Here is a 27,660-nt window from a genome sequence, read left to right as displayed (position 1 = left end):
TAAAACTCCATGCAACACCAGTAGCATTTGAAAAATAACCTTTTAAAGTAATCATTGAGAAATCATCAGTCAAGAGTGTGAGGCAACCCGCCTCCACCACCCTCCCAGGCAGCACATTCCAGACCGTCACCACCCTCTGGGTGAAGAAATTTATCCTCACATCTCCCCTAAACCCCCTGCCCCTTACCATGAACCTATGTCCCCTCATGACTGACCCTTGAACTAAGGGGAACAGCTACTCCCTGTCCACTCTGTCCATGCCCCTCATAATCTTGTACCCCTCGATTCCTCTCTTTGGGCTTGGGTTGTTTCTGTTGGAGCAGAGAAGCCCATCAGTCTTCTCTGCTCCAACGGAAACAACCCAAGCCCAAAGATGTACGGGTTAGGTTGATTGGCCATGCTAAATTGACCCTAGTGTCGGGGGATTAGCAGGATAAATATGTGGGGTTTCGGGAATAGGGCCCAGGGTGGGATTGTGGTCGGTGCAGGCTCAATGGGCCGAATGGCCTCCTTCTGCACTGTCGGGATTCTATGATTCTATCCAACCTCTCTTCATAATTTGAATGCTCCATCCCAGGCAACATCGTTATGGTCAATCCTCCTTCTGCTGGACTACCACCCCCCAGCCCCACAAAGAGAAGAAAGAGTTTATCTCGATCTATCCTAGCAGTCCCTTCAGTCATCATATAGGAGATAAGTGTCTTATTAGGTATCACTTTTTCCAAGTGATTGCTTGCATTGGATTGGAGAGGAATGTTAGAGTTAGAGGAATGATTCTTTGGCTCTCTCAGAGTTTATATGGCTACAAGGATGGGTATGAGGACAAGTTGCCATGAAGGTTTTTTTCCCTTCCCATTTTTTACATATGTTTGTATGTTTAATCTTCAATTTGATCACCTTTTAATCTTCCATACTCAAGGGAATACACACCTAGTCTATACAACCCAGTCCCAAAGCATAACCATTTTCGCCCTGGTAACATAGAAGAAAAGAGCTTTGTTTAAAAGTTTATTTAGTCACATCACAAGTAGATTTACATTCACACTGCAATAAAGTTACTGTGAAAATCCTCTAGTCGCCACACTCCGGCGCCTGTTCGGATACACTGAGGAAGAAGTTAGCACGGCCAATGCACCTAACTAGCACGTCTTTCGGACTGTGAGAGGAAATCAGAGCACCCGGAGGAAGCCCACACAGACATGGGGGAGAACGTGTAGACTCCGCACAAACAGTGACCCAAGCTGGGAATCGAACCCAGGGCCCTGGCGCAGTGAGGCAGCGGCGCTAACCACTGTGCCACTGTGCTGCCTGTGCGGTATAAAATATCCTGCCCAAACTATTCAACTCATCCGGTGCCCGAACTCTGATCCCAGCCTGATCTGATGTCCTCTTGGCTTTTACATCAGGCCCAACCTCAGTATCAGGCTGTGTTGTTAAGTCAATGGTAGCATGGCCTATGAAAGTATTCACCACAAGGACTGGCAGGTTAATTGATTTTCAAATACTGAGGCTGCCGCTTCTCCATTTTGCTTAATCGAAACAGAAGTCAAAATAGAAATCAGATGAGCAACCAGTCCCAGCACCAAGTGAATTTGGAATTGCTGCTCCCATTCTGCAGCACCGTCATGCAGTGGGTGACACAGTGGTTAGCACTGCTGCCCCACAGTGCCAGGGACCCAGGTTCGATTCCTGGCACGTCTTTCGGACTGTGGGAGGAAACCAGAGCAGCCGGTGGAAACCTGTGCAGACACGGGGAGAACGCGCAGACTCCGCAACAAGCAGTGACTCAAAGCTAGTAATCGAACCGTGTCCTTGGCGCTGTGAATCAGCAGTGCTAACCACTGTGCCACTCCCCCCCGCCCCCCCCCCCCCAACCCATATACTACAGAAAAAGAGAAGGATACAATTCTTCAAATTTTAATTGAAATTCCTCGTTAACAATCTCCCCAATCTCCAATGGTAATGTATCAAGGCAGTTAACCTCCATGTCTTAAGAGGAATTTTTGCTTTAAAGTATTAATGGTATAAGCTGAATACTATCAATGCTCAGTCATACCCTTTAATTTCCTGACCCACATCAGTCATGTGAACACATGAGTGAGAATAAGCCATTCAGTGACTCAAGTGTATTCTGCCATTCAATTAAATCCAGTCAGAGCACTCTGCAACTATATAATTCATGTCCGATATTGAATGGCAAGAGAGCATTATGAAGGTACCCTACAATCCATCATTGCTTTCAAGATAGTTGACCACGGAGGTTCATTGCCGCAAAGTGATTTTTGGCAGTTTAATTCAGAAGTCACGGAAGCCACCTCGTTCTGTTCCTGATCACCAGTTTGTGAAGGAAAAAAACCAGAGCCAGTCTTTACTTGGAATAGATTTATTCACAGAATGGAGCATTACAGATAGACATCTCCTGATTCCACTCTACATCTGTGAGAACAGAGGTCTGGATAATTTCAAGTTTTCATAGAATCCCTACTGTGGTGGACCTCAGTTGTGCCTTTGTCCTATATGGACCACTGTTGTGTGTGCTTGTCATACCTGGACACATCCCCTTCCCGTTTGGTTCCTCCCCTCGGCACCTAGTATAAAGGTGGCTGTCTCCTCCCCCTTGTTCAGTCCAGGTCGGTTATTTGTTGGGATCTGCTCCTGATTCTGTTGTGAATAAAAGCCTACACTTGTATTGGCACACCGGTAGTCTTTCGCCTTATTGATAGCGCATCACCTACAGTGCGGAAGGAGGCCATTCGACCCATCAAGTCTGCACTGACAACAATCCCACCTAGGCGCTATGCCTGTAATCCCACATCTTTACCCTGCTAATCCCCCTAATCTACGCATCCAGGGACAATAAGGGGCAATTGCGTGGGTTTCCTCCGGGTGCTCTGGTTTCCTCCCATGGTCCAAAGATGTGCGGGCTAGATCCTAAATTGCCCCTTAATATCCGGGGGAATTAACATGGGGTTACGGGGTTAGGATCTGGGTGGGATTGTGGTCGGTGCAGGCTCGATGGGCCAAATGGCCTCTTTCTGCAGTGTAGGGATTCTATGATTCTAACTCAAGAAGCCCAACTGGAAAGGAATGGTGTTCATTGTTAAACACTAAATAAAGCCATTGCTCCGTGGCGTACATACACAAGTCCAAACCGGGACAAAGTTCTACAGACCCTTCCCGGTGTCAGCCTTATAAAGGGCTCAGGTGATACGTTCCAGCATGGCAGGCAATTGCCGGTTACCAAGGGAACTCCTATTCAACGAGCCCCATGGGGGAGATCAATTATTAATTCCCCGTGGAACTCATGGGGGTTATCACAATGCTAGAATGTGTGATAGTGAGGTCGCAGCCTGTATTCACGCACGCCTCCCCGACTTGATGTCAATGAAAATATAAATCATCCCTCCATCTACATCTGGTGCTGGATATGCAGCAGATTTGTTGGGGATGGGGCAGCTTCATACGCTTTATCTGATGGCTGAGAGGTGGGTTCTGCCACAAGTGCCGCGTACAAGGTGGTTTATCAGGTATTGTTGTGGGTAAATATAAATCAGAAGGGATATGAAAAGAGCTGCCGGTGAGCTACTGCCTGTTTTACACTATCACTTAAAGCCAGTAAGTTTGGCAAATGATTCAGAAATTCCTGCCATGTAAATATATCAACAACTTGGTCATGGTTCTTAACTGGTTATTTTATCAATAGCAACAATACACTGGGCCATATAGACCAGAAACATTCCGGTCTCTTTTCCGCATTCTGTGAAGGGGCAGCATGGTGGCACAGTGGTTAGTACTGCTGCCTTACAGTGCCACGAACCCGGGTTCGATTCCCGGCTTGGGTCACTGCGTGGGTTTCCTCCGGGTGCTCCAGTTTCCTCCCACAGTCTGAAAGACGGGCTAGTTAGGAGCACTGACCCGAACAGATGCCGGAATGTGCCGACAAGGGGAATTTCACAGTAACTTCATTGCAGTGTTAATGTAAACCATATAACGAATAAATAAACTTTACTTTAACTTAAAGTTGTTTTTTCAAGTTGAAGTTTGATTTTTGATTTGATTTGATTTATTATTGTCACATGTATTAGCATACAGTAAAAAGTATTGTTTCTTATGCACTATGCAGACAAAGCATACCATTCATAGAGAAGGAAACAAGAGAGCGCAGAATTTAGTGTTACAGTCATAGCTAGGGTGTAGAGAAAGATCAACTTAATGCAAGGTAAATCCATTCAAAAGTCTGACGGCAGCAGGGAAGAAACTGTCCTTGAGTCAGTGGATACGTGACCTCAGACTTTTGTATCTTTTTCCCAATAGAAGAAGATGGAAGAGAGAATGTCCAGGGTGTGTGGGGTCCTTAATTATGTTTAATTAAAAAAGTTTATTTATTTATCAGTCACAAGTAGGCTTACATTAACGCTGCAATGAAGCTACTGTGAAAATCCCTAGTCGCCACATTCCGGCGCCTGTTCGGGTACACTGAGGGAAAATTTAGCACGGCCAACGCACTTAACCAGCACGTCTTTCAGACTGTGGGAGGAACCCGGAGCACCCGGAGGAAAGCCACGCAGACATGGGGAGAATGTGCAGACGGTGACCCAAGCCGGGAATTGAACCTGGGGCCCTGGAGCTGTGAGGCAGCAGTGCTAACTACTGTGACCGCTGTAACCTCAGTGGAGGATGCAGCAATAGGGTTATAACCCGCCCTAGCATCATTACGTTGAGAGAGGAACAAGGTCAATGCCAGAATGTGTCCTTGCATGGAGATCAGGGGAGGATGAGGCAAAGTTCATCCGTGACGTGTCCTGGATTACTTGCAGAAAATGACCATCCAGACACTCACACGTGAGATCTGAAATTAGAGGGAAGAAAAGACTAGGTGATCTATCAAGTCCTTTTTATCTTTTTTCTTTCATGGGATATTATTTCATTGGAAGCAGTTCAGAGAAGGTTCACTAGGATGATCCCCGGTATGGAGGGATTGTCTTATGAGGAAAGGTTAAACAGGTTGGGACTCAACTCATTGGAATTTAGAAGAATGAGAGGTGATCTCATTGAAACATATCGGATTCTTAATGGACTCAACAGGGTAAATGCTGAGAGGATGTTTCTTTCCCCTCATGGGAGACTCCAGGATCAGAGGGCATACTCTCAGAATAAAGGGGCACCAATTTAAAACTGATTTGAGGAGGAATTTCTTCTCTCAGAGGGTTGAGAGTCTTTGGAACTCCTTGCCACAGAGAGCTGTGGGGACAAAGTCCTTGTGTGTATTTAAGGCTGAGTTGGATTTTCATCAGTAAGGGAATCAAGGGTTACAGGGAAAAGGCAGGAAAGTGGACATGAGGAATGTTGGGATTAGCCATGATCTTACCGAATGGCAGAGCAGGTTCAAATGGCCAAATAATACTCCTGTACCTATTTCTTTTGGTCTGATAGAATGTGGGCATCACTGGCAAGGCTACCATTTGTTGCCCATCCCTAATTGCCTTTGTACTGAATGGCTTGCTAGGCTATTTCAGAGGGCAGTTAAGAGTCAACCACATTGCTGTGGCTCTGGAGTGACATGTGGGCCAGACCAGGTAAGGGTGGCAGATTTCCCCCCTAAAGGACATTAGTGACCCAGTTGGGTTTTTAATGACAATTAATGATAATTTCATGGCCACCATTACTGAGATTAGCTTTATATTCAAGATTTATTATCTGGATTCAAATTCCACCAGCTGTCACAGTGGCATTTCTGGCATGTACCCGGAGAATAGCTCCGGACTGCAACATTACCACTTTGCCACCATCTCCCCTGTCTGTCCCACAATGATGGTACAGGAGCATTAGGGCTCCTTACATCCCACCCCACACCCCCTCTCTCCGCATAGACATGTAACCACCCAGGATAGGTTAAAATAAATGGAGCCAAACCTGGAGCTCATAAGGGTAAAGGTAGCCCAGGAAATTCCTCGCTGAGCCTCACCTCAGTCATAACAACCAGTTGAGGGATTTGCACAGTCCATCTGTTACCTGCAAAGCCTTCTGCATGATGCAATCTCCAGCCCAGTCAAGAACCTGTCCCATTCCTTCTTGAGTCAACACCCAAGGAGGGGGCGGCACAGTGACACGGTGGGTTAGCACTGCTGCCTCACAGGGATTCAGGTTTGATTCCCAGCTCGGGTCCCTGTCTGTGTGGAGTTTGCACGTTGTCTGCGTGGGTTTCCTTCGGATGCTCCAGTTTCCTCCTGCAGTCCAAAGATGTGCGGGTTAGGTTGATTGGCCATGGTAAATTGCCCCTTAGTGTCCCGGGGTGCGTAGGTTAGAGGGATTAGCAGGGTAAATATGTGGGGTTACGGGAATAGGGCCTGGGCGGGATTGTGGTCAGTGCAGACTTGATGGTCCGAATGGCCTCCTCCTGCACTGTAGGGATTCTATGATTCTATGAATTGCTATGTGAAGCAGATAGCAGAGGGGGGCTGGGGGTGATCAGGTAGCATCACAGCAGCTCTTTGTCATCTTTGGGAAAGGCAGGAGGCGGGGAGCAGGGCACAACTGTGATCTGGCCTCGGAAATTCAGCTGACTCGTCCCGGGAGGGATGCTCCAAGCTTAGGAACGCTTCATAATGTGACTGTTCTCGTTGGGAGTAAAACAGGTGAACCCACCTGAGCTTTGATCCCATTGCAACTGGTTGAAAGCCCCAGCAGTCGGCCCGAGGCCTGTGTTTGTATTTGCGCTGTCGAGGAAGGAGCCGAACGGTTGAGAGTTTCACTGCCGGCTCCCGGTGCCTGCTGAGGTCCAAACATTTCTCTGCAGACTGCCCATCACTCTCTGAACTGACACCACAAAGATCAACTTTAGCAGATGTCACTGCTACACCACATGCAATTAATTCAGGCATTTTGCCATTTACCAACAATTTCATGTTACTACCAGAAGGTTTGATTGCTATCAACATTCCCCAGGTGCAGATCAAGCCCACTTCCCAAAGTGTTATGATAACTATCATCTTTAATGTATCAAAAGAAAATGATCATCTATTTATAATTTAGGCGCATTTGCGTTCATCAAAGTGAGGGATGTCATTCCTGGAAAATGGAACTCTCTTCTGTTTCAAACGCTGAAGGGGCAATGTTGAGATTCAGCTGGTGCAGAAAGCTATTGGTGGATGCATTGGGATGCCCATCAGACTTGCTTCCCATTTGACACTGGGCGCCGCGCGTAACCAGCGGCTGATCCATTGCCATCGATCTGCCCCTCACCAAAGTTGAAAATTAGTGTCAGTATGAAGCATTTGAACGAAGAATGTTAAAGATCTTTGACTCTACCCCAGGAACAGTACTTTAATCCCCGGGCACGGTGGTGCTCTGGTTTTCTCCCACAGTCCAAAAGATGTGCTGGTTAGGTGCATTGGCCATGTTCAATTCTCCCTCAGTGGACCTGAACAGGTTGTGGCGACTAGGGGATTTTCACAGTAACTTCATTGCAGTGTCCATATAAGCCTACTCGTGACACTAATAAATAAACTTTTATATATATGTAAGAGACACATTGATCTGGTGCAGGATAGTTACTGAGGATGGGATTCATAGAATAGAAAATCATTGAATCCCGACAGCGCAAAAGGAGGCCGTTTGACCCATCGGGCCCGATTTTACCTGGGCGCGAAAATGAGGTAAAGTCGGGTGTGAGGCCATTAATGCCGCGTCCATGCAGATTGCCACTTTACTGAAACCCGGGAATGGCGGCGATCTGCTTCGCGCCCAAAACGGGCGCAACAGCGATTGAAATGCATTTGCATGTATTTCAATTGAATTAATGAACTGCCCGCCCAACTTTATCAGCATTTCCCCCTTTACCATCACGTTCACTGATCCGGAATCGCACCAAAGTGAACCTGCTGAATAAAAGTCTGAATCGGGCGCTCCAGCTGCTGAAGAGGCGAGTTCAGTGTTTCCAACGGCTCCCTGACTCAGATCAGTGGTGGGGGGGAGGAAGGAGGCGGGTCAGATCATTCTCTGGTTGGAGGGGAGGGTGGGAGGGGAGTGAGGCCAGACCGTTGTCTGGTTGGGGGGTGGAGGAGGAGGAGGGGGTCAGATGTATCTCTGGTGGGGAGAGAGGGAGGGAGGCCTGATCGTTGTCTGGTGGTGGGGGGGCGGGGGTGGGGGGTGCGCAGAGGGCCAATCATTGTCTGGTAGGGAGGAAGGAGGAGGCGGGTCAGATGTTCCTTTGGGGGTGGGGGTGAGTGAGGCCAAATCGTTCTCTGATAGCGGGGTATGGGGGGGGGGATGAGTGAGGCCAGACCATTCTCTGAGGGGGTGGGGGGTGAGTGAGGCCAAACCATTCTCTGGGGATGGAGTAAGGCCAGATCGTTCTCTGAGGCGGTGGGGGGGGCAGTGGGGGGGGGGGGGGGGGGGGTGAGTGAGGCCAGATCGTTCTCTGGGTGGATGGGGAGGCGTGTAAGATGTCTCTCTGGTCGGGGGGGGAGGCCCACTGTTGGGGGTGGCAGATGGATCTCTGGTGGAGGGGCAGGGAGGTCCGCTGCCACTCTGCAGGCGATCGGTTGGGGGGGGGGAAGGGGGCAGGGGTCGCGATCGGTCTGGGTAGTGGGAGGTGGGGGGGGATAAGGGAGACAGTGATGTCTGTGGGGTCATTGCTCCCGCTTTTCACTCCCGGGCCGCTTTCCCCGCTTTCTGCGGCCCGGGAGCAATCTGACACGGGCGTGCTTTTTCAATTTTTTTCCAACTGCGCATGCGCAGTTCAGAGCTCCGATCATTTTGGCTAAGCCCCGCCCACAGCGCGAATGGGACTGGCGATTTTTTTTTCAGACTAAGTGCGTATGGGGACGCCTGAAAGCAGATTCCCAAGTCGGATCTGCATTACGCCCAGATTCAGCACTTTGAATGAAAATGGTAAAATCTGGCCCATCGAGCCTGCACCGACAACAGTCCCACCCAGACCCTATCCCTGCAACTCCATGTATTTACTCTGCTAATCCCCCTGACACTAAGGGAAAATTTAACATGGCCAATCCACCTAACCCACACATCTTTGGACTGTGGGAGGAAACTGGAGCACCGGAGGAAACCCACATAGACACGGGGCGAACATGCAAAGTCCACACAGACAGTGACCCAAGGTGGGAATCGAACCCGGGTCCCTGGAGCAGTGAGGCAGCAGTGCTAACCACTGTGCCACCATGCTGCCCAATGTAATCATAACCACAGATTAAGGGCCTAGAGGCAGAGAGGGAATGGGTGACCATCTGGCAGTCGAAGAGAACCGGGCAGTTAGTCCACGGGGGGGCTCCAGTCAGACATTGTTTTTCCCATTTTGGAACGGGCAAGAGTGCTGGTTCCTCGGAGGGGTGCGGTCAGAGCCAGCCTGGTGGCACCGCGAGCGACGCGGCTGCACTGGAGGGAAGGAAGAAGAAGGGAAGCGATAGTGATGGGGGATTCATTAGTGAGGGGAACAGAGAGGCATTTATGTGGCCGCAGATGTGAACGCAAGTGTGCGCGATGATGTCATTGGGCGATATTTCATGTTCAGCTGAGTCAATCGCATGCCTGACCCCCAAAGGTGAAATTCTGGTTCCGGTGTTAACGTGGTCAACATTCTGACCACTCTGGAGGAGAGAAGGCTCTCCTGAATTCCAGTTTATGGCGCCAACACAGACATGATGGGCCCAATGGTCTCCTCCTGTGCTCTACCAATTCTGTGATTGAGTATTACTGAAAAGAGAATCATGTTCACAGAATCACAGAATTGTTACAGCACAGAGGGAGGCCATTTGGCCCATCGTGTCTGCACTGGCTCTCCAAAAGAGCATCATGACTTAGTGCCATTCCCCTGCCTTTTCTCCAGACCCTTACACATTGTTTCTACTCAAACAATCATCTAATGCCCTCTTGAAAGCCTCGATTGAACCTGCCTCCACCACACTTCCAGGCAGTGCATTCCAGATCCTAACCACTCGCTGTGTGAAAAGATTTCTTCTCACATCACATTTGCTTCTTTTGCAAATCGCTTTAAATCTGTGCCCTCTTGTTCTTGATCCTTTTAAGAGTGGGAAGAGTTTTTCCCTAAGTCCTCTCTCCATCCCCCTCATGATTTTGAACATCTCTGTCAAATCTTCTCTCAGCCATCTTCTCCTCAAGGAGAACAATCACAATCTCTCCAATCTATCCTCATAACTGAAGTTTCTCATCCCTGGAACCATTCTTGTCAACCTCTTTTACATTGTGTCCAATGTGTTCACATCCTTCCTGTAATGTGGTGCCTAGAACTATACACAATATTCCAGTTGAAGTCTAATTGGTGTCTTGTATAACCTCCTTGCTCTTGTACTCCAAACTCCTATTAATAAAGCCCAGAATATTACATGTTTTATCAATTGCTCTCTCCATCTGTCACCTTCAATGATCTATGCACAGATATATCCAGGTCCATCTGCTCCTGCACCCCATTAAAAATTTTACCCCTTATTTTGTCTTGTTACTCCATGTTCTTCCTACCAAAATGCATCACCCCACATTTCTTCCCATTGAACTTCATCTGCCACCTATCTGCCCATTCCACCAACTTGTCCACGCCCTTTTGAAGTTCTACATTGTACTCTTTTCAGTTTACAATGCTTCCAAGTTTCACGTCATCCACAAACATTGACATTGTCTCCTGCACACCAAGATCAAAATCATTGAGATATGTCAGGAAAAGCAAGGGTCCCAACACCAACTCCTGGTGAACACAACTACAAACCTCCCTCCAGCTGGAAAAATAATCGTTGGCTGTTGCTCTCTATTTCCTATTACTCGGTCAACTTTGTCTCCATGTTGCTGCTGCCCCTTTTATTCCATGAGCTATAACTTCTCTCACAACTCTGTGGTGAGGCACTGCATCGAATGCCTTTGGTATCGAAGCTTTTCGCCTCGCACTCATCAGGACAAATACAAGAATGCCAAATTTCAAACGCTCACAGAAATTTATAGAATCGTAGAATCATAGCATTTCTACAGTGCAGAAGGAGGCCGTTCAACTCATCGAGTCTGCACCAACCACCATCCCACCCAGGCCCCATTCCCATAACCCCACACATTTACCCTGTTGACACTAGGGTCAATTTAGCACGGCCAATCAACCTAATCCGCACATCTTTAGACTGTGGGAGGAAACCAGAGCACCCGGAGGAAACCCACGCAGACATGGGGGAGAAGGTACAGACTCCACACAGTGACCCAAGCCGGGAATCGAACCCAGGTCCTTGGCACTGTGAGGCATCAGTGCTAACCAGTGTGCCACCGTGCCACACCTACAGTATATTGCAGGAAATAATGATGCTGATTTGTTGGCGTGTCAAGTCTGATTGATCGAAACATTGCCATGGAGAAAGTAACGATAAGTTCCCCAAGCTCCCAGGTAATTCAAATAAAGGTGCAGGACTTGAACATATTCCCTTTGTTTGCAGAGGGTGGGTCCCTGTGTCTGAATGCATGTCGCTATTAGCAAGTATACATGGACCACTAAAGGAGCCTGACTGATTATCTTAAGTGTGGTTGTTAGTGTAGTATTAGCGCACTCACAATTGTTCAACAAGTGCTGCCCTGCCATGGAATCAAATCTGATGGTAGATGTTTTGTTCTGGGTTTTGCAAGCATGGGCTGGTTGAGTACGGTCTGTACTCTGCCTATTATTAACAACCAATTCTGTGACCTTATACTTATGACTCCTAGTTTTGGTCTCCCCTACAAGTGAAAACATTTCTAATTTTATGAATTTTTATTCAGAGTGGGTCAGACTGGGGACATTGCACTAATTAAAGTTGCATGCTGCATCGTTATCTGTGGCAGGTCCATATCAGCTGACAGCTGCGGTGAGACCATCCCCCTACATTTCACTAAAGACTCTCACAGCACCCAAGAAAAACAGAATCTGTGTTCTGCTATGTTTGGCCTGGATTCAACCCCGGTGCAGAAGCGTAATATTTTAATGTTTATTTATTGGTATTTAAAGTTTATTTATTAGTGTCACAAGTAGGCTCACATTGACACTGCAATGAATTTACTGTGAAAATCCCCTAGTCGCCACACTCCGGTGCCTGTTCGGGAGAATTTAGCGTGGCCAAATGCACCTAAGCAGCACGTCTTTCAGACTGTGGGAGGAAACTGGAGCACCCGGAGGGAACCCACGCAGACTCAGGGAGAGCTTGCAGACTCTGCACCGACAGGGCGGCACGGTAGCACAGTGGTTAGCACTGCTGCTTCACAGCTCCAGCGACCTGGGTTCGATTCCCGGCTTGGGTCACTGTCTGTGTGGAGTTTGCACATTCTCCTCGTGTCTGCGTGGGTTTCCTCCGGGTGCTCCGGTTTCCTCCCACAGTCCAAAGATGTGCGGGTTAGATTGATTGGCTATGCTAAAATTGCCCCTTAGTGTCCCTGAGGTGCGTAGGTTAGAGGGGTTAGTGGGTAAAATGTGTAGGGATATGGGGGTAGGGCCTGGGTGGGATTGTGGTCGGCGCAGACTCGATGGGCCAAATGGCCTCTTTCTGTACTGTAGGGTTTCTTTGATTTCTATGATGACAGTGACCTGAGGCCGGAATTGAACCCGGAATTTAACCACTGTGCCGCCTGTTCAAACTCACCGTCTCACCCAGCCCCTCTCATTTTTATTTTCATGGGATGTGGGCGTCGCTGGCTGGGCCAGCATCTTGCTTTCCGCACACGTGGGAAGGAATCTACAGCAACGTGGAAGAATCGGATGGTCAGCTGTCTATTTATTTATTGCAAGTACGGTTCTCAAATCAGGTCGATGCGGCAAACTTTTCTTTCCTCTGTGTGTTTTTGCTGATGCAACCACAAAGCGCAACCGGAGACAGCTGTAACAAGGGCAGCTGCCTCATCAATTGGATCCCAGGAACTGTTGTGAAGTGACAGGCTTGAAGATATTGCAGAGGGCGCCAATGGGCAACTTACAGAGTTCTTATCCTTTAGTTCATGCTCTGGGTACTTTCAGACATCCTCCTGTGTTTAAGGTGCTGCATCAGTGCAAACGGTTGATATTGAAATGTGTGGGTGTGATTTTCGCCAGCGCATTCAGACACTAATGAGGCAGGGACACTGACGACATTTAAAAGGCATTTTGGACAGATACGTGGATAGGAAAGGTTTAGAGGGATATGGACCCAATGCAGGCAAATGGGGTCAGCTTAGATGGGCTTTTTGGTTGGCATGGACCAGTTTGGGCCAAAGGGCCTGTTTCCGTGCCGGAGATTCTATGATCCTCCGGGCGGGATGGTCAAAAAGATGGGATATCGAGCGAACCATTGGTTTAGCCAGTGTTAAACAGACGCCATCCCTGTAAAAGAGTTGAAGCCAGCGCGAGGAACGGCTGCCCAGAGACCCATAAACCGTAGGTTGCCTTCTTAAAAAAAATGCCTGTCAGTGTTCTCTAAAGAGGCTGTGTGGCATTCTTGTCTTTAACACTTGTCCTAATGTCCTCTCGTAACAGAGACCAGCTGTTTAGTAGTAAATGCGGCTTTGATGTCGATTTCAAGAGCTATTTCAATTAACCCTCAACATTTCACACTCGTTACTCTCGGACCTTCGAAGGGGACAGCTGAAAAACAATGTGGGGCTTTGTCGGAAACTGTGTCAAGACTTCACCCACATTCGAGCAATATTGATTCCACAAAGCTTTACAGGGCTGGGCTTAGGTGGAGTGTTCTTTTGGAGGGTTGGTGCAGACTCGATGGGCCAAATGGCCTCCTTCTGCAGTGTAGGGAATCTGTGATTCAAATGAAAGAGAAGGAGAGTAATTTACCAGAATGAGGAGAGGTCATTTTGATTAAGTCTGCGTGGGTTTCTTCCGGGTGCTCCAGTTTCCTCCCACGGTCCAAAGATGTGCGGGTTAAGTGGATTGGCCATGCTGAATTGCCCTTTAGTGTCAGGGGGGCTAGCAGGGCAAATGCATGGAGTTACAGGAATAGGACCTGGGTGGGATTGTGGTCAGTGCAGACTCGATGGCCTCCTTCTGCACTGTAGGGATTCTATGAGACGATGATTCTAAGTGCAGGTATTTTCACATTGAATATCTCCTTGCATTGCTCTGTGTCAAATTCTATTTTAATAACTCTCCTGTGAAGTGCTTCATGACATTTAACTCCGTGAAAGGTGCTGCACAAATGCCAGTTGCAGTGCTTGTTGTTTGACTGAGTTGGAAGTGGAGCATTCCAGGAGGCAATTGCACTGCCCCACAGACTGGCACCCTTGCAAAGGGTTGAAGACCGCAGCTGGCCTCCCATAGAGGATGAACGTGTTGTCTCTATGATGCATGGAGTTCTGGGTATCTTTGCAGCAGATGTGCCTGTGCTTCTGCCTTACCGCTGATCCAGATGTGGGGGAGATTTGTCCACAGATCACTGTCTGATAAGTGTGTCAGGTCCTGCAGAAGTAGAAATGATGGCTTCATTCTGGCTGGCCATGTTGACTGTTGAGCATCATATATAATTATAAGAATAACCTACATCACACTTTGAATCATAGAATCCCTACAGTGCAGAAGGAGGCCATTCAGCCCATCAAGTCTGCATCAACAACAATCCTAATCAGGCCCACCATGCAGCTGGTTGAATTTCAAATTCAGTTAATGAATCTGGAATCAAATGTAGTCTCATAACAGTAACTCCATGAAACTATCAGCAATTGCTCTCTTATTCACTGATTTGATTTGATTTGATTTATTATTGTCACATGTATTAACATACAGTGAAAAATATTGTTTCTTGCGCGCTATACAGACAAAGCATACCGTTCATAGAGAAAAAAGGAGTGAGTGCAGAATGTAGTGTAACAGTCATAGCTAGGGTGTAGAGAAAGATTATCTTAATGCAAGGTAAGTCCATTCAAAAGTCTGACAGCAGCAGAGAAGAAGCTCTTTTGAGTTGGTTGATACATGACCTCAGACCTTTCTATCTTTTTCCCGAAGGAATAGAATCATACAAACCCTACAGTACAGAAAGAGGCCATTCGGCCCATCAAGTCTGCACCGACCACAATCCCACCTAGGCCCTACCCCCATATCCCTGCATCTTTACCCACTAATCCCTCGAACCTATGCATCTCAAGACACTAAGGGGCAATTTTTAGCATAGCCAATCAACCTAACCCGCACATCTTTGGACTGTGGGAGGAAACCAGAGCACCTGGAGGAAACCCACGCAGACACGAGGAGAATGTGCAAACTCCACGCAGACAGTGACCCAAGCCGGGAATCGAACTCAGGTCCCTGGAGCTGTGAAGCAGCAGTGCTAACCACTGTGCTACCGTGCTGCCCCACCACTGTGCTACCATGCCGCAAGAAGGTGGAAGAGAAAATGTCCAGGTTGCGTGGGGTCCTTAATTATGCTGGCTGCTTTGCCGAGGTAGTGGGAAGTGTAGACAGACTGCTGCCCTTAAACCTGCCACGGGTCGGTGTGGCCAACATGTCACTACCAGCTTTACCTGCCCTCAGAGTGAGCCACGCAGCTCAAGGGCAATTAGGGATGGGTAACAAATGCTGGCCTGGCCAGCGACGCCCACATCCCATGAAATAATATGTTTTTAAAAAAGGGAATTGCACGCAGGGCTGGCAGCTCTCCAGATTAAATAATGTACCCACCAGATTGTGGTGGGCATTTCCACAGGTACCCATCTGACAACTTGACACCATCTTGCCGTGCAATGTGTGTCATGTTCCAAGGTGAAAACATGTTAGTTTGGTTTGAAGTCCAGGGACAAAATGGAAAGTTGTGTGGTCAAACTGGAGATGGTAAAGTGTGATGCCTACTGGAAAAGTAAGTAGTCTCACAACACCAGGCCAAAGTCCAACAGGGTTTATTTAGAATCACGAGGTTTCAGAGCACTGCTCCTTCATCAGATGAGTCCACATCATGCTTACTGGAAAATCGACACCAGCCTTTTTTTTGAGACATACTTTGAATGTCTTTCAATGCAATTCATCTTTTTAAATCAATTTTGATTCTTCAGGTTGGCTTGAGCTACTGTTATGCTAATACCCGATGGCACTTTATTGAGTGATGCTGCTCTTGCACATTAGTGAACTTGCTAATTTAGTTGGCCAAAGAATCACAGTAAATATCAATATAATTGGCATTTGGCCAGACAAGCATGGAATCTTCTTAATTGTTTTCTTTGTGGACCAAATTCTTTTGTCTTAATTTTTAACCTGCTTCACAGCAGATGAAGGGTTGTTTTATTTTGATTCAGTGGTAATACTTAGAGTCATAGAGACATATTTATATCTCTATGGACTATATTGAAAAAGCATTTAGACAGTTACATGACTATAGAGAGATATGGGCCAAACAAGGGCAATTGGGACTAGCTTAGTGGTTAAAAAAAGGGGTGGTATGGACAAGTTGGGCCGAAGGGCCTGTTTCCATGCTGTAAACCTCTATGGCTCTATGACTCATGGGTCATTTCTGGCACAGAATGGGCCCATTCAGTCCACGGAGCCCATGCTGGCTCTCTCCAGAGAGATCCCATTCTCCTCATCTATCTCAGTATTCTTCTCGTATTTCCTCTCAATGTCCATCCAATTTCCTTTTGAAATCATTCATTGTCACCACTCCCTTGTGGACAGTGAGTCCCAGGTCATTACCACTCACTGTGTAAACAGAGTTCTTCCTCATCGCTCCTCAGATACTGAAGCAGTCCATGTCCATATGCAGCAAGAGCTGGACAATAACCAGATTTGGGCTGATAAGTGCCAGGTAACATTCATGCCACACAAGTGCCAGGCAATGACCATCTCCAACAAAGGAGAATCCAACCATCTCCCCTTGACATTCAATGGCATTACCATCGCTGAATCCCCCATTATCAACATCCCGGGGCATACCATTGACCAGAAACTAGACCGAACCAGCCATATAGATACTGTGGCTATAAGAGCAGGTCAGACTCACGGAATTCTATGGAGATTAACTCACCTCCTGACTCCCCAAAGCCTGTCCACAATCTACAAGGCACAAGTCAGGAGTGTAATAGAATACTCTCCATTTGTCTGGATGAGTGCAGCTCCAACAACACTCAAGAAGCTCAACATTGTCCAGGACGAAGCAGCCCATTTGATTGGCACCCCTTCCACTACTTCTGATCTCCACTCCCTCCACCACTGACGTACAGTGGCAGCACTGTGTATAATCTACATGATGCACTGCAGCAACCCGCCAAGGCTGCTTTGACAGCACCTTCCAAACTTGTGACCTCTACCTTGTTGAAGGACAAGGGCAGCAGATACATGAGAACACCACCACCTACAACTTCCCCTCCTAGCCACACACCACCCTTACTTGGAAGTATATCATTGTTCCTTCGCTGTAAGTGGGTCAAACACCTGGTACTCCCTCCCTAACAGCACTATGGGTGTATGTACATCATATGGACTGCAGTGGTTCAAGAAGCCAGCCCCCCATCACCTTCTCAAGGGCAATTAAGGATGGGCAATATAAAGGCTGCTCTAGCCAGCAATGACCATGCCTTAAACCTGAAATCTGAGTCACCTGGTCCTTGCAATATCAACTAAAGAGAACGGTTTTTCTAAACCTGTCAGAATTTTATTCATTTCGATCAACGCTCCTCAATCTCCTTTGCTCCAAGGAGAACAATCCCAGCTTCTCCAAACTAACCTAATGTAAGATCCTCCATCCCTGAAACCATTCTGGTAAATTTCCTCTGCACCCTCTCATGGACCCTTGCATCCTTCCTAAAGTGCGTTGATCTGACTTATACAATTATAGAAATTATTGTACAGAAGGGGGAGTGTGTCTGATTACACCCATGTCAACTGGGACATCTACTCTATTTCCACTGTCCCAGAATGCCATCATGAGATGGGAAGTGTGCCATGTGATCCAGTCTCAGTTTCACTTTAGCCTGTGAGCAGAACACAGCACACACAGCCCTGCTGCTGATGTCCTGAAGCTTTCTACCTTTGTATAACTGTTATGTGCCTAGTCTAATTAAATTGAATCCACAATGTGTTTACCATTGCCTTACCAATCTCTTATTTCATTATAAAAGCTCCAAATAGGGGCAGTAGAGGGATTGGTAAAAATGTTGGAGACTCATAGATTCACCAGTCCTACACACTGTGGTAACCAAACATGAACATGCATTGTAAATGGTTATGATTCTTTGGAAAGGGAGAGTATATCTTTAAAAAGAAAGGATATGTTATAATATTGCCTTTAAGGGATATCAGCAGGTCATCACTGGAAGGGAAGTGTGTAATATAATACAGTCTCATTTTCACTTTGCATTGTGAGCAGAACGCGGCCCACACAGCTCTGCTGCTGACGTCTTCAACTTTTCTACCATTGTACAGCTATTCTTATGGGCCTAGACTAAATAAATGGACCCACAACATGTTTACACAATTCCTTATGAAACATTGCTGTTTTATATCTTTACAAAACACAACATGTTCCTTCTTCATTTTCGAATATACAACAACCTGCATTTAAATAGCACCTTTGACATAAAATTATCTCAACACGCCTTGCAGTAGTGTCATCAGACACAATTTGACAGAGTTATGTAAGGAGATAGTAGAACAGGCTTGGTCAAGAGTTTTAAATTTTCAGGATCATCTTAAAGGAGGAGAGAGTGGGTAAGTGAACAGGCTCAGTGAGGGTATTCCAAAGATGTGTGGGTTCGGTTGGTTGACCATGCTAAATTGCCCCTGAGTGTCAGAGGGATTAGCAAGGTAAATATGCAGGGTTACAGCGAAAGGGCCTGGGTGGGATTGTTGTCAGTGCCGGCTCGATGGGTGGATTGGCCTCCTCCTGCACTGTCGGGATTCTATGATTCCAGAACTTAGAGACCAGGCAGCTGAAGGCACATCTATCAATGGTGGAGCAGTGAAGATTGGGGAATGTGCAAGAAGCCAATTTCCTCCGGGTGCTCCGGGGGTTTCCCCCCACAGTCCAAAGATATGCAGGTTAGGTTGATTGGCCATGCTAAATTGACCCTAGTGTCAGGAGGATTAACAGGGTAAATGTGTGGGGTTACGGGAATAAGGCCTGGGTGGGATTGTGTTCGGTGCAGGCTCGATGGGCCGAATGGCCTCCTTCTGCACTGTCGGGATTCTCTGATTCTTTGATCACAGAGATGGGGATGAGTGAGGCCTTGGAGGGATTTTTTAGTTACCTAATCCCCTTGAAATGATATCTGCAGGTAAAATGTTCTGACTTTGCAAAAGGCAAAGCTTGGTCACCGATTACACATATATTGGGTACTTGTGTTGCATAATTTCCTGATAAAATTTTCAAAGTGAAGGTACAGTTCCCTGCTGACAGCAGCAAGTTGGAAAATTACTTCTTGTAATGTTTATTTCTGAAGACACTTTGTGCAGAAGCGTTCTATGTCTTCTCAATCTATGAATCCCTGCGTGTGTAAAAATTCCTTGCCTTCTGCTCTTCTGGTGATAACTCTCAGTGCATGCTCTCATTTTGGTGAGTCACTACTACCTTTCACTATTTATCCTCTCAAAACTTTGTCAGATTTTGAAAGGTTCTGTGCGACACTGCCTTTATCTTCTCTGTCTGTGATACAGTTCTGACTTTTTCAAGGCTTTATTCAGAGGTTACACCATCCCAGTGAATTTATCCTGTTTCAATTTTCATGGCTATTGTATTTTTCCTATATTTGGGATTGCATATTGTGATGATAGTTGCTATATATAAAAAGTACATATAATTTAATTTATTTAAGGGGAATGTTTCAAATTCAGCTTTATGCTACAGGTAGTCGGTATGTCTGGAGGGAATACAGCTCAGATGCTGGGAAAGCAGAATAGTTACTCATTTTAGCCATGTAATGGTTACTTAGGAGAGGGCTAAATGACTTTTGTTTACAAAAATAAATGATCCCCGGGTTTTTTTTGATTAAAGGAGTGGAAGGTGGATTTAGGCATGCAAGGTGTGATCATGTGGTTAATGGGAGGAGCTAGGTCTGCATCAGAGGGAAAAACAGCTTTCAGTTCTGACTGGAGTTTACTTAAAGACAGAGGTCTGCAAGCTACTCTGAAAATCAAAACCTCTCTGAAAACTTCGAGACTGACTGCACCCCTTATAGCAAGTAGATTTATGGTTGCTAACTGTACTTAAAGTGGGATTTTAAGTCTGTAAGGGGAATGTTGCTCATTTGGAACTGAAGCAGTGATAAGTTAGAAATTGAAATAGTTTCCTTTCATTTTTAAAAATAATTGTTAATGGTTAATCTGTTTGCTTTGTTAGAATTATATTTAAAGTATGATATGAATAAAGCTTGCATTGACAAAAGTCCTTAATTTGTCAATGGAATTACTCTTGGAGCGAAGCATCCTTTCCTCACACGAATGCCAAAATAGAAAAAAATTGTTGGGGCCTAGTCTGGCTTTATAATGTACTTTGGAGTTTGGGTCCATGATCCCAACAATATTATACTGCATTTGCACCCCACGCAATGTAGAAATTCAACAACAAACTCAAACTCCAAACCCTATTTCCCTGTCTTATAGCCTTCTCTATATATGCACTCTCATCTTGATCATCTATTGGTGGAATTTTAAAAATGGCCACACTGTAGCACTGATACACTGCAGTGGCCTTACCACGCTGAGAGACAGGGCCCCTCAGAGATTTGGCATGAGTGTGAGGATGAGATATTTCACTCTAGGTGTAATTCTATTGACAAACTAGGAAGCTTTTATCAAAATAAATTTTATTCAACAACACAGTTTAACTATAACAAATGAATCAGCTTCAGATTTTTACATTTGAAAAATACTTAAACATGACAAGATGCAATTCTTAACTGCTAATCTATCTATTGGTTTCAATTCAAGCAATATTCCTCTTACAGACTTAAAACACCTCTTCAAAATCAGTCGGCAAAAAACATAGGTTTATCGAGGAAATGTTTTGAGTTTGGATGAACCTTTATCAGAGCTAAGAACAAAGAAAATCAGAAAATATTTGTACTATTGTGATGTTAGTGTCCCTTTAAGAGTTTTTTAAAATCATGATCTTTGCTGCTCTCACAGTCAGTGTTTCTCAGCTCACAGCCTTAGCTGATGTCATTGGTGAGAGGAGAAATAAAACTGTGGACAGGTCAGGTGACAAGAGGTTGATTTTAGTTTCATTTTGGCTGCAGTGTTAGAAGCATAGCTGAAAGAAATCTCTCTCTCTGTTTTTAATTTTGAAAGTTTTACTCGTTAGCTACAACACATCTTGTTTGCCATCCTGCGGTAAACAATCTGTGTTTTGGTGTTTTGGGGAGCTGAAGACTGTAGTCTTCAAGCCACTCTAAGATTTCAAGATCATTTGAAATCAGCATTCAACCCAGCGAACTAGATTCCAGAATCATGTAAGCTTTAGCCTGTGGAGTGATAAATCTGTTTAAAGGGTTTTGTTTATTGGATGTTGGTTTTGATTAGAACATCTGATATATTAAAAAATGGTTAAGGGTTATACATTATTGTGGTTTTGTTTTCGCTTGTAATTGATAAAGGTTCTTGCTAATTTTCTTACTATACATGTTGACTATATTCTTAAATAAACTTTGTTGGATAAAAGCTCCCTAGTGGGTCATTTGAATCAGACCTGAATTAAACATCTCATGCTTATCCTCGCCAAATTCAAGAGAAAAATGTATGATTCAGGTGGGCTTCATAAAACACTCTGGAGTTTCTGATCTGAGCCATAACACTATGAGGGTAGAATGCAGCTGCAATAGGACAAAGGGAATATAAATGAGGATGAAGAAGGCTGAGAGAGGTGCTAAAAGTGTCCATTAAGTGATAGAAATGTGTGCATGGCAGAACAGAGGTACAGATGGTTAAGGCAGTTGGCCTGAAAGGGGGCAGGAGGAAGGGCAAGAGAAGTGGAAAAATGGAAGTGAGAAAGAAGGATGATAAAAACGGATGAATGAGATGCAAAGGAAGAAACAGAATGAAATAAAATAAATGGAAATGGGGTGAAGGTGGAGAGTTCATGCTCAGAAGTTGTTGAACTCAATGTTAAGTCCGGAAGGCTGTAAAGTTCCAAATTGGAAGATGAGGTTCTGTTCCTCCAGTTTGCTTTGGGGTTCACGACAACACTGCAACAGGCCAAGGACGGACACGTGGACAGGAGAGCAGGGTGGTGTGTTGAAGTGGCAAGCGACAGGAAGGTCTGGGCCCTGCTTGCAGACGGACCGAAGATGTTCAGCAAAACGGTCACCCAGTCTACATTTGGTCTCTCCAATGTAGAGTAGACCGCATTGGGAGCAGTGAATGCAATAGACCAGATTGAAGGAGGTGTAAGTGAAGTGTTGCTTTTCCTGAAAGGGGTGTTTAGGACCTAGGACATTGAAAAGGGAGGAGGTAAAGGGGCAGCTGTTGCACCTTCTGCGATTGCATGGGAAGGTGCCGTGGGCAGGGGGGTGAGGTGTTGGGTGCGATGGAGGAGTGGACCAGGGTGCCCAGAGAGAGCGAACCCTGTGGAATCCTGACAGGGGGAGTGAGGGGAAGGTGTGTTGAGTGGCGTCATCATGCTGGAGTTGGCGGAAATGGTGGAGGATGGTCCCTTGAATGCGGAGACTGGTAGGGTGAAAAGTGAGGACAAGGCAGACCCTATCCTGGTTCTGGGAGGGAGAGGAAGGATGAAAGCAGTGACCCGGAGGATGGATGCCATTGAGAGCCCTGTCAACCACAGCGGGTGAAAAACCATGATTGAGGAAGAAGAAAAACATATAGACAGCACTATTTTGAAAAGTGGTATCATCAGAACAGATGCGGTGGAGGTGAAGGAACTGAGAGAATGGGATGGAGTCCTTACAGGATGGGGGGGTGTGAAGAGCTGTAGTCAAGGTAGTTGTGGGAGTTGGTGGATACTGGTAGACAGTTATCACCAGAAATGGAGACAGAGAGGTCAAGGAAAGGAAGGGAATTGTCACAATTGGACCAAGTGAAGGTGATGGAGGGGTGGAAATTGGAAGCAAAATTGATACATTTTTCCAGGTCCAGACGAGAGCATAAAGCAGCACCGAAATAGTCAGCTATGTACCGATAAAGGAGTTATGGGAGGGGGGCCGGAATGGGACTGGAACAGGGAATTCTCCCCTCCACCTTCACCCCATTTCCATTTATTTTATTTCATTCTGTTTCTTCTTTTCATCTCATTCATCCTTTTTTATCATCCTTCTTTCTCACTTCCTTTTTTCCACTTCTCCATTCCCGCCCTCCTTCTTGCCCCTGCCCCCCTCCCTCTCCCCCACACACTCCACCCCCGCGCTCTTTCAGGCCAACTGTCTTAACAATCTGTCCCTCTGTTCTGCCATTCACACATTCCAATCACTTAACAGACACTTTCAGCACTTTCTCAGCCTTCTTCATCCTCATTTACATTCTCTTTGTCCTATTACACCTTCGTAGTATAAATTTTTTCTGATTTTCTTTGCTCGTAGCTCTGACAAAGGGTCATCCAGACTTGAAGCATTGGCTCTATTCTCTCTCCACAGATGCTGTCAGACTTGTTGAGATTTTCCAGCATTTTCTGTTTTTGTTTCAGATTCCAGCATCCGCAGTATTTTGCTTTTAACGTAGGTATGTACTTGTTATCAGTCCAAGAGCTTTCTGGAGAGAAAAAGAGAGATCTTTCCAGAGAGAGAAAGAGAGAGAGAGACACCTCTTTTAAACAGCTCCAGTCAGCAATTACACTTCATTTTTAAAAATGAAACTAAAACATTGTCTTTCCTGCAAGCTTATCTCTGCCCATTAACCCATTAACACCTGAATCTCCCTGTCATTCAACCTAATCAAAACCCTACTCTGAAACTCCGAGGGAAACCTAAATAAACACAAATTCATTAACTCGGCTCAGACAAACACACCATTAGCTACAATCAGTCATTATCCTGCATTCTCAACATTTGGGCTGCCTGTTGCCCAGACAAATCGGCACCACGTAAAACAGAGCTGAATTTTAAACATACCCCTTACAAGAAACATGATTTAAATACATTTCTTAAAAGCACAGTATCATCACAATGGATTGTTCAGAGTTCAACAAGGTTGAGCCAACCACTCCCTGGAGCTAGAGAACTTTCATGTGTGAATTTTCCAATGAATTGCATTATCATATATGTTAATATTATTGACAAAGTTATCACCGTATGTTTAATTCATATAAAAGCCATTAAATGTCTTTGAAAGTTGAGGGATAACATGAAAGTAAGGACAGCCATCCTCCAACATATGGTCAAGTCCATTGAATCCCTCCAGTGTAGATGGAGACAATTTGGCCCATCGAGTCTGCACCATCCCTCAAAAAGAGCACTTTACCTGGGCCCGCTCCATTCCATTCCCATAACCCCATGCATCGCTAATGGCCAATCCATCTAAGCTACACATTTTTGGACACTAGGTCTCAATTTGGCATGGCCCCTCCACCTAACCAGCACACCTTTCAGACTGTGGGAGGAAACCAGAGCACCCGGAGGAAACCCATGCAGACATAAGAAAGTTGTTCCAACCCCAAATCATCAAAGATATCAAACCTACATCCCTTCTATCTGATTAGCACCATTTTCCTGACTCTATTTCCTGGATTTGAACCTTCCCTTTATCCATGTATCAGCATTGCCGATATAATCCTGGTACGAAATACTGCCTTCATTCTACGAGTAGAATGCAAGTCGCTCATGGGTGGCACGGTAGCACAGTCGTTAGCACTGCTGCTTCATAGTGCCAGGGATCTGGGTTCAATTCCTGGCTTGGGTCAGGAGTCTGTGCGGAGTTTGCACATTCTCCCCGTGTCTGCGTGGGTTTCCTCCCACATTCTGAAAGACGTGCTGGTTAGATGCATTGACCCGAACAGGTGCCAGACTGCGGCGACTAGGGGAATTTCACAGTAACTTCATTGCAGTGTTAATGTAAGCCTTACTTGTGACTAATAAATGAACTTTGCTTTATCTGTCATCAAGCCCCTCTGATTGTTTTAACAGAGGGCGGGCAACCACTCCCCCCTCCAGATGACCTCACATGAGTTTACACCAACCTACATTTATTTTTCTCAACAAATCTCTTCCATGTTTCCTTACCGAACAGTGTCTGCAAACACATTTGTTTAAGGTGCGCTGCATTGCCTTCATTTACACACCCCGTTTTCCTTGAAACATTCAATTAAAATTGGTCAAGCGTATTATGAATTATTCTTCCGACAAGGTTTTCTGTGTGGGAAGATGAACCAACAACGCTGGATCGCCTGTTCCCTCACAGGGGAGTTGGCTTCAACACGGTCTGGGGAGTCAGACGTGTATAAAACCAGGGCCATGTTCGGGAATTTTAAAAGGGTGAAATTCAATTAAAAAAAAGAGGAAGCAGTTATGTCAAAGCACGGTGGCACAGTGGTTAGCACTGCTGCCTCACAGCGCCAGAGACCCGGGTTTAATTCCTGGCTTGGGTCACTGTCTGTGCAGAGTCTGCACGTTCTCCCCGTGTCTGCGTGGGTTTCCTCCGGGTGCTCCGGTTTCCTCCCGCAGTCCAAAAGTCGTGCTGGTTAGGTGCATTGGCCATGCTAAAATTCTCCCTCAGTGTATCCAAACATGATGTGGAGATGCCGGTGTTGGACTGGGGTGGGCACAGTAAGTAGTCTCACAACACCAGTTAAAGTCCAACAGGTCTATTTGATAGCACGAGCTTTTGGAGCACTGCTGCTTCATCGGGTGAGTGAAGAGTTCGGTTCACATTGAGTCTGTGTCTATTTATGCCCTGTTTGTGAACCAAACTCTTCACTCACCTGATGAAGGGGCAGTGCTCCGAAAGCTCATGTATCCGAACAGGTGCCAGAGTATGGCGTCTCGGGGATTTTTAAAGTAACTTCATTGCAGCGTTAATGTGAGCACTGGATAAAAGCAAATTACTGCGGATGCTGGAATCTGAAACCAAAAGAGAAAATGCTGGAAAATCTCAGCAGGTCTGGCAGCATCTGTAAGGAGAGAAAAGAGCTGACGTTTCGAGTCCAGATGATCCTTTGTCAAAGTTGGACTCGAAACGTCAGCTCTTTTCTCTCCTTACAGATGCTGCCAGACCCGCTGAGATTTTCCAGCATTTTCTCTTCTGGTTAACATAAGCCTACTAGTGACACTAATAAATAAATTTTAAATAGAGAGGATGGGGGACGGAGGTTGGGGTCGGGTGAGCTGTTGTTTAACAACACTTCAGTAGAAGACTATTGGAACATCTCCAAAGCTGTAAAGCTGAGAAAGCATTTCCAAAACCAACTAGTTCAGACTAAACAAACCTGACCTTAAACGCATCAGCAAGAAAATTAAAAGTGAGATAAAGAGGAAAAATGGAAAGTATAAATCATTCAGGGAGAAAGGAAGAGTAACGCACTATGATGAATGCGAGCAATTTAAAATATTAATGATCTTTGCCCTAAAGGTACCTTTCACCAGCTTAAACCTGTGTTCCCAATTTCGATTAATTCAACGCAAGAGAAGGTAATAATCCAGGTTCATGTTCCAGATGATTATATGATGACAGGGGCAGCACGGTGGCACAGTGGTTAGCACTGCTGCCTCACAGCGCCAGGGACCCGGGTTCGATTCCCGGCTTGGGTCACTGTCTGTGTGGAGTCTGCACTTTCTTCCCATGTCTGCGTGGGTTTCCTCCGGGTGCTCGGGTTTCCTCCGACGTGCTGGTTAGGTGCATTGACCTGAACAGGCGCCAGAGTGTGATGATTAGGGGAATTTCACAGTAACTTCATTGCAGTGTTAATGTGAGCCTTACTTGTGACTAATAAGTAAGCTTTACTTTACTGTCTATGTGGAGTCTGCCCCTTCTCCCCCGTGCCTGGGTGGGTTTCTTATAGGTGCTCCGGTTTCCTCCCACAGTCTGAAAGACGTGCTGGTTAGGTGCATTGGCCGTGCTAAATTCTCCCTCAGTGTACCTGAACAGGAGTGTGGCGAGTCGGGGATTTTCACGGTAACTTCATTGCAGTGTGAATGTAAGCTGACTTATGACACTGATCAATACACTTAAATGATTGAACCTTATTATTGCCAGCCAGTCAAACTCTCCATAAAGGTCTTTCAGAGAGAGAACCAGAGAATCTCTACAGGGCCATTCAGCCCATCGAGCCTGTACTGACAACAATCCCACCCAGGTTCTATCCCCGTAAACCCACGTATTTACGCTGCTAGACACCTGAAACAAAAGAGCAAATTATCAGGGGCAAACAACCTAAACCACACATTTTTAGTCTATCTATACCCTCAACTTCCAGCTGCCTTACTTTCAGGATGAAATGCCCAAATTCCACCGCAATTATCTCATATCTCATCCCTCAGACGCAGGGAATTATTTTCATGGTCCTTTGCTGTTCTGCCTCAGGGCTTCTTGTCTCTTGGCGACCAGACCTGGATGCAGTGTCTACAGTGCAATCTGACTGCAGCACGGTAACATTTGATCACAAATTCTTCCTGTGACTCCCTGCTCTGCTGTTCTGGCTGTAGGGTACAACATGGCATTGGTTTTGCTGATCGCTGTGCTGCATTGGCAGTGGACACATTTAGCGAAGAACCTCAAAGTTTTCTTCGGTTTCATCCTTAACTATTTCAACATCTATTTTTCTCCTTCGCCTGCGTAGCATCGCACAC

The sequence above is a fragment of the Mustelus asterias genome, chromosome 18 (assembly GCF_964213995.1).
Source record: "Mustelus asterias chromosome 18, sMusAst1.hap1.1, whole genome shotgun sequence".
Lineage (NCBI taxonomy): Eukaryota > Metazoa > Chordata > Chondrichthyes > Carcharhiniformes > Triakidae > Mustelus > Mustelus asterias.
Note: the sequence above shows the minus strand (reverse complement) of the source record.